General features: G+C 43.7%; 1 protein-coding gene across 2 annotated transcripts in view; it reads right to left on the reverse strand.

The window, feature by feature from the left end:
* NRIP1 (nuclear receptor interacting protein 1) overlaps window positions 1–6,807 on the reverse strand; it is a 95,807-nt gene extending 89,000 nt beyond the window's left edge. The window contains exon 1 of one of the 2 annotated variants that reach the window (XM_019668113.1): window positions 5,397–6,807. The gene's annotated coding sequence lies outside the window, so the exon portion shown is untranslated. Of the gene's footprint in view, window positions 1–4,390; window positions 4,560–5,396 lie in introns of those variants that run through there. The other variant, XM_019668112.1, reaches the window with a different exon arrangement.
* Between the last annotated feature and the right edge of the window lie 1,810 nt (window positions 6,808–8,617).

The following is an 8,617-nucleotide window of genomic DNA, read 5'->3' on the forward strand; positions in this document are numbered from 1 at the left end:
AATTATAGTTGACATTCAATATTAATCAGCTTCAGCATCAGATGTAACATTCAGTTATTTTTTATCAGATATCCTATGAAGGAGTTCTCCAGTTACCCATCCAAACCTCAGCGCTCTGTTTTCCATGTTCAATAAGACCCTTGGAAAACACCAGATCTTAAAAGAATTTTAAAAACAGTAATTTAATATTAATTCATTTTCTTCCAAACAAACTATAACTCTTGGTTCTAGTCTCGTAACCAATTTTGTTCTTAGGTTAAAGAGACATTCAAAAAGAAAGTGTGCACATGCACAAATGGGTAATTTGTCATTTCACCCCCCTCAAACAACCACTATTTATATATTATTGCTGCCCTCATAAAAGGGAATCCATTACCATCATCAATTTATGTCCCTGCTTCAGCATCAGATGCAAACAGGATACGGAAACAAGATCTTTCTCCTCCATTTACTTTTTCTTCATTCCAACCTCTGGACATAATCCTCAGTCCCATTCCACTGGCCTGCTTCACCATCTGACACTCCTGATTTTTACTTTCTCAAGGCTTAGTGACTGCCCTGGCCTTCCATTTCTCTGATTGTTGTTGAGTTTGCGCATTCCTCCCCAAACCCCACCCCTAGACAGACCCCTCAAAAAATTTCAACTTAAGGAAATATATCTTGAACAATTTAATTCACAGATTTAAACTCCTTATCCTGAAAGCTCCCTCCCCATTCTGTTGAAAATGTTTGACTTTTCAATAACAATCAAAAGTTGCTTTTCATAAAAATATTTCTCCAGTTGGAAGACATGTACAAAGGGCTTTGTTAGAATAGCAAATGCTTTTTTCCCCCAGTCTTCATCCACATAATAGGAAGTCACTATTAAAACAAAACAAAACAAAACCCACCCTGATTGTGTATTAGCCACATGAAAAAGCACAAGAGTATAGAACCTTCACCCCACCACACAGCCAAGAGGGAAGTGACAAATGAAGGCAATTCTCATGACAGAAAACATCCAAAGATATAGAAGCTATTTATTTTAGAAAAGGGGAGAAGAGAGCCAGAGCGCAATAAAAAGAGAGAGGCTTAGGGTAGACAGATTAACTAGAACTCCTTCTTTTCTTTATTGACCAACACTTTAAAAAAATTAACCGTAAAGTTTGAAAAGCAAAACCGAACCTATCAAAATTAAAAGTGAACAATTTTTTTGATAAAAATGAGATGTTTTTAGCAGAATTATCTTTTAACCTGAACACAAAACAATTATTGCTTTTAAATTTCTTACAATCTTAAAGTTTTAAAATTAAAAACCTAATCCCTTTAACCTAATATACCCTAAGCCACTCTGATTTAAAATTACTTCTGTGCCAGCATCTTCTAGTATTGGTTTGCAATGGAATTTGTACAATTAATAATAACCTTCTTCCCTCTGTTTCTAGAGAGCCAAGGATGACATATCTCCTTATCTCCCTATTTGTTCCATCAGATTGACATATTTTGCCTCATCTGTCACCTTCCATAAAACTCTGCTTTCAGATATGAGTTAATTCATTTTTAGTTGTCCTCAATGTTCTAAAATAGTGATGTTTGACAGAATTAATAGTGTTCTAGTTCTCTCTGCTCAACTGGTATTTAATTAAAGATCGTGGAGGCCATCTTTTTCCTGGATTATACCATTTAAAGAAGGAACATTACTTCCTCCATGGACAATATGAATAACGCACATGGCAACAAAGCTGCCTTCCAAGGTCTCCCATTTACCAGACTGCTTTACTATGTATAAACTACCAGCAAGACAGATAACCACTTTCACATTGATTTTACTTTTCACATCTCTGAACCACAACTCTACTATAGCCTACATTCTCTCTTCCCATTAAATTTCCAGAATTTTTGGAGTTTTACACTCCCTTATATTTTTATTTTATCACTGCTTTTGTTTCACTTGGACCTCAAAAAGTCCTAATGGCATTTAACCTGTAAGATTTTTTTGAATCTCTGGTAACAATGCAGAAAATCTTTAAGCAATCAGAGCTACCTTGGAGCACGAACTGAAAATTCCTGTTTTAAATTCTTCTGAATTAGTATCTTTTGGAGAACAGCCCACTCAACTTGATATGTCATAACTTTCAATTCTAAAGGTAGCACAAATAATTTAAATTGGCACTTGCCACTTATTACACAAATGATTGTTCTCTTGGATGGCTTTTTGTAAGCTAGCACTTCTTAATCATTTTTCAGCTATATCGGGACCACAAGAGACATGTCAATTTAAGCAAACTTCAGGAGCAATAAACTAACAAACAGACTCTAGGTGGTGGTATAGGTTATTTTTTATCATGATGTTTTGCTCTTAAAACTGCAAGAGCCTTTAGTTTCTTTTACAGACACTTCTTTATTGGAAACTAACAATATTTTAGGGCATTTAAATTAGTAAAATCCAAGTTCTGCAGAGTTTAGAGACACAGGCAAGAAGTGGTTCTAAGTCAAGACTTCCCATAGCCGTTAAACTTGGTTTTCAATTATCTCAAAGGCACTACAGAGAACTCATTTGAATATAATCAATAAGAAATTATATATATATAATTGAATATGTATATGAAATTCATTATATATATATATATATATATATATATATATATATATATATATATATGAAATTCTCACACACCTAGGGCATCTTTAGGGGTAAGTATGGAAAGAGATCTTTCCCCACCAGAGGGTATGAAACAAACTAGAGTAACAATCCTACAGCCTACAGTAGCTGTTCCATTGACTGACTGACTCTTCTTTGTCTCCAGGAACTAATTCCAGGCAAAGAAAAGTTACTACTGGTCATGACGCCACACATCTCTGAACCAGTTAAACCCAATCCACATTACCAAATGGCTGAGCAAAACCAGTACAACTTACTTCGAAGGAAAAACATTTCAACATACTCCAGGCAGCAATCCACACTTAGGAGCCAAGCAGTTGAAGCACCATTTGTTTAAAACGTCCACTTATTTCAGTGTCTCTTCAACAAAGGTAGCAAACTGGTGATTAAACACTGAATAATCACATCAGGAAGATGCCACCCACTTCCTAAACCTATGATTCACTAATAAGCAGGTTCAATGCAATTCATAACTTTCAAGAATGAATTAGCAAAGCCCTTGGCTTCAGAAATCCACCCCGCCCCCCCCAAAAAAATGCGAAGAGCATTTATCATTATAATCTGACAATCATTTTTATTTTGGATATCTATAACCAATCTTTCTTCCTTTAAAAACAGTTTTTCCTGTACACTCTCACGTTTAATCATTTACATTACATTACTGGAGACAAACTCCAACTCAGTTCCACCAAGTGAGTGAAAAGTCCTTGTAGCTGGAAACGTGTTATTATTATTATTTTCAAAATAAAATATCCTACTAAAAATGTTTTAAAAACTCAAAAGTACTTATCATTCTGTTATTTTACTACCTCAGAACCCTATTAAGTCACTAATGGGACAGAAGGTAGAAACTCCCGTAATGCTTCGGAGATCAACATGTGTCACAGGCTCCCAGCTTGTTCGCCTCTCAGACACAGTTGATTCCTTTGTTCCTTCAGACTGAACACCAACCAACTCTTGATGAAAATTTGTCAACTACTTTGGAAAGAATGGGAGGGTTTGTAGAATATTTCCAGGGAAATCCTTCATAAAACAACAACACTCGCGAGTAGTAAGAACACAGATGAAGGCGGACAGAAAAGAAGCCTCCCAGGACCTCCACGGGCTCACGGGCTCACCCTAAATGTGAGCCCGTCCCTGGCTCAGGGGTAAAGTGATGGTTGAGGCCTCGGGTCCAGGGAGCTCGCCCTCGGGAGGAGAAGGGCAGTGCCGCCGGGCCGCGCCCGGGGCTGGGGGTCTGGGAGCGCTGTCCCTTTTCCTACTCACTTCTCCTGGCCGGGAATCAGGCAAGCTCAGGGCAGGGAGGCACCGGGAGAGAGGCGGGGAGCGGCGCCCGGCGCCGCCCAGGACGCCCCCGGGCAGCAGGACCTGGAGCTACGCGGCGAGACGCGCCCCAGACTCGGGGCCGAGGGGGCAGCCGAGCGGGGCGCGACCCCGGCCCGGTCACCCGTCCCCAGCCCGGCTCGCAGGGCACACGGCCCCCGCTCCTCGACCCGGGACTGGCACGGACCGGCCGGTGAGCCCGGGGCCAACTCCACAACTTGCTGGCCCCGCTGCCCGGGCCCCCCGAGGTCCCGGGGAGATTCGGAGCCGGCAGAAGAGGCGGGATTCCCCCGGAAACGATTCCTCCCCGCCGCCGAGCCCTCCCCGCTGTCTGCGTTCGCTCCCGCCGCGGGTCGCGCTGGCCTCGCCGCCCCGACGCCCCCGCCGGCCGCTCCTCCGAGTCCCCCGGCTGCGGCCGCCACTCACCGGAGGCCGCCGCGGCTCCAGGCTTCGGGCTCCGTCAGGCTCACTCCACGAAGGCGCCCCGCCGCCCCGTCCTCCCTCGGCGCCCCGGAGAGCTCCTGCCTCCGATCCGCAGCGCTGCCGAGCGCAGCGGCGGACGCGAGGCCACGGGCGGGCGCGCGCGGGCGGGCGTGGGGCCGGGTCGTCCCTCCGCCTCGCCGCCGCCTCCTCCTCCGCCACCGCCGCCGCCGCCGCCGCCACCGCCTCCTCCCGAGTTCGGGGCTCTGCTGCAATGTCTGCGAGGCTGACTTTGAGCGCCTCGCTCGCCGCCCGCCCGCAGCCGCGCTCCTCCCTCCGCCGCCGAGTCCGCCGCGGCCCAGTCCCTCCCCTCGCCGCTCCACGCCATTCAGCTCCTCAGCCAAGTTTCTTAACCCTTTTTTCCCCCTCCCTCCCATTGTCACGGGGCAGGAGGAAGCCACTCGGGTCCCGGCAGCTCACGGGAGCCGAGGAGCCCCCTCTGTTGTGTTGTTTTCCTCCTTGCCCGCCCTCCGAATGGCCGGGCGCGGGCTGCAGGGCCCCGAGGCAGCGGGAGGACCGCGGTGGCCGGGAGAGATGGGTGCTTCCTCGCATCCGAGTCGCCCCCCTGGGCTCCCGGCTCCGTCCAGCCGCCCCCGACCGCCGAAGGCGCCTGGATAGCTCCTCGCTGGGGCCCGGGGCATCGTTGTCGATACACAGGCCAAGGGCTCGTGTTTGGGGCACAGCCTGGGGGCCGGGACGCTCAGGGTCCCCGCCTGGGTGCTGTCGCCTTCGGCCTCCCCTCCTCCCATTTCACCCAACAGCACGCGTTCCCTTGGCTCCCTCTCACCCAACCCCAACTTCGCCACCTTGTGATCTGTGTGTCCTGCTTTAATCTTAGGGGGGCAGGGGGGACGAGCACTAACTCCAGGTCACTTTGACCCCACGCCCAGCACGTAGTAGGCACCCAGGAATAAATGTGGAGTGACTCCAAGAGGGAAACTGGGAAGGAGACCTGAGGAGTGCCCCGTGCAGCTCCTTGGACGGACGAAGGACCCAGGAGCAGGGTTTTATCTTCAGCTGCTTTGTCACTGCGAAGTCACCAGCGGAGCCTGTCAGCGAATATACTCATCCCCGGGAAGAATTTGACCCTGCCAGACAAGGCAAACGGAACAGGGCTGCCACTTTGTCGGCAGCTCTCCTCGGTTCAGTCTCCGAATAAGAAATAACAATTACATCACGAGGCCCGGGCGGCAGCGCTGTGGAGCCTCTGGGTTTCCTGCAGCTTAATCTCGTTGAACCCGCCTCTAAATTGAGGGAATATGGATTGGTGACGAGAGAAAGTGGAGGGAGGAGAGAGTCACACGAAACCATAATTTCCCTCTTGTATTTGATGTTATAAAATCTTATCCTCAACGCTCCCCAAACATCTAACTATAACTATTAACACCCCCTCAACACCTCCCCAGATGTCAGGTTTCTTTTCGACTCTAGCATCTAGCATTTAGTAACTCGCCAAGAAAAAAAAAAATTAAAAAACCACCAGGGAAAATGAATGCTGTTGCTGAAATTGTTTTTGCTTGATATAGAAACGCCAAAGTACAGCTTAGAACCTCACCCTAAACTCCGAAATGGCATGCCTGTGTTATAACACTTATTACACAAAACAAATGAGTGTATGAGGCACTCCATTTTTATATGTAGGTTTTCATATCCTTTAGAATTCTGTAGCATTTGAAGATAGAGTTGCTAGTGTGCCTAAAAAGAACTATGCAAGTCATAAAACAGTATTCTGTGCCTGTTATGTAATGGCTGTATTGTGCATTCAAAATTTCATTTATCCTTTAAAAATATGAATAAGAGTTTTGGAATGTCTTCACAATCTTAAAAGTGAAAGCAATTTTTCAAATTAATGCTTAATAAACCCAGCACCTAGTACAGTGCTGGGCACATAGTGGGACTACAGTGCTTAATGGTGATGGTGCATTTTAGAACAATTATTTTACATCACCCTAGTGATTCAACTGTGTAATCAGTTGTGATCCTGTCTAGTTTAAACCTCATATGGTAGTTTATTATTTGCATATACCACAATTTGAAATCTGCTCAAGGGAACTTAGTAAAGTCTGCTTTTGTATAGTACATCATTCATCCAGGATTGAGGCAAAGCAAACTGTTCCAATTAAGTGATGATCAGCATAATTACAGCTTGGCCCTCTAAGGCATCAAACATTTTTTTTAAATGTTTTTAACTTATACAAAGATTTTTCTAATGTGAATTATAAATGTTTCTCTTAAGCAATTTATTGGACTTCATTTGGCTTTTTCTTGAAAATTCAGGGTTAATTTTATTAAAAGTATTTATCATAGTAAGTTGTAGCACATTCAACAAATACATCAAGTTCCCATTCTATGTACGCATAAGGCTACTTCCTAGGTGTTAGGGATGCTCCCAGGAGGTATGTAAGCTACCAATGGCTACAATAAAGGACTAGGACACTATGACCTAGTGATTACCTCTGCCTTCTGTGGTTCCTCTCTCTCCCCATTCACTAACCCAACAATCTGTTGTCCTTTCTGTGTTGCCAGCATGTTTGCCTCTAATATTCTCTTTCTCCTCTGATTCGAAGCTTCTAGTTTCATGCAGACTGAGAATCCAGATAGCCTCACTTGCCACAATTCAATCTGAAGTAAAACTAAATCGATTTTGTGCAGCTCACCAAGGAGTAAGGCACGTGAACCTTAATGCATAAACTTTGGGAGAGATTTTTGGACTGCTCAAATGTTGCTTTGAAAAACATTTTTTTTCTTCCTAACTAGGTTTTGGATCATTGAGATTGGTAGACAAACAACCTTCTAATAAATTAGGTTACACAATTAACCCAACAAACCAAGCATTAGTCCTGCCCTTCAACACTAGTGTTAAAAAGTCCACTGCCATATGTTACATGACTTAACAGCGCTACCCACCTCTTATTATTAATCTATCCTCTCAACTCCACAGAAATCCAATCACTGAAATTCTGAACTCTTTTTGATAGTACATTAATGTTAAGTAAGTTGCACACCTTTTGTGGAATTCATTTTTACTTATGTTAATTGGAGCCATTGTGTTATTGTTCTTTGTTTTTAAAAAATTAATACCTAAATTTCCTGGCTAGGAGAGTCATTGCAAGGATACTGGGGCGTATGTGTAATATAAGAATGCCTGTTCAGTAATTTGAATTTTTAAATTTTCTTTTTAATTACAGTTGACAATCGACATTCAATATTATATTAGTTTCAGGTGTACAGCATAGTGGTTAGACATTTATATAACTTATGAAGTGATCTCCCCTGATAAGTCTAGTACCCCCTCATACCATACATAGCTATTACAATGTTATTGACCATATTCCCTATGCTGTACCTTACATCCCCTTTACTTTTTTGTAACTGCCAATTTATACTTCTTAATTCCTTCACTTTTTTTACCCAGCCTCCCAACCCTCCTCCCAGTAATTTATGTTTTGAAGGCAACTCTCATTTTAACCAGTTGGGATGTGAAAAATATGCCCTTCAGTTTATATACTTAAAAAACATGAGTATTTTTATGAACCAAAGGTTCCTGTGGGATCAAATACTTATAGGGCAGGTTCAATATGTTTATCCACAAAGAAGTCGTCTGGGAGAGCTTTATATATGATGTGTTCCCTGATCCCTCCTATAAGAGCATTTTCCACATCCTTTTGTGACTGGGTGTTTGCATGTCTGTATCCCACTCTAAATGCAAACACTATGGGCGCAGGGTCCGTATCCCTCTCATTCACATTTGGATATCTCCAGCACCTATCCCTGTGTTCAGCAAACAGTAGGCATTTAGTAGATATTGATCAAGGTACTGTCTTATCCCAGAGGACAGAGTGTTTATTTCTGCTTGGGGTACAGGTGTGGGATGAGGGAGTTCAGAGAAAATTTTACAGAGAAAATAATGCTTCAACTGACTATTAAAAGGTAAGAAGCATTTGGCAAGTAGGCAAAGTGGACAAGGGGCTCTCAGGAGAAGTCAAAGGCTGTTTAACAGTAGAACAGTGTGAAGAAAACAAAAATATACATTGAGAATTATTGAACCCACATTATAAACTAATGAATTATGACAACTGACAAAAATATATACAAGTACAAGTCGAACTCCAGTGTAGTTACGCTGATGTAGTCCCTTAGCCTCGAGAGAAGCACAGTTTAATAAAACTAGAG

Source organism: Hipposideros armiger, unplaced genomic scaffold, assembly GCF_001890085.2.
Source record: "Hipposideros armiger isolate ML-2016 unplaced genomic scaffold, ASM189008v1 scaffold_517, whole genome shotgun sequence".
NCBI lineage: Eukaryota > Metazoa > Chordata > Mammalia > Chiroptera > Hipposideridae > Hipposideros > Hipposideros armiger.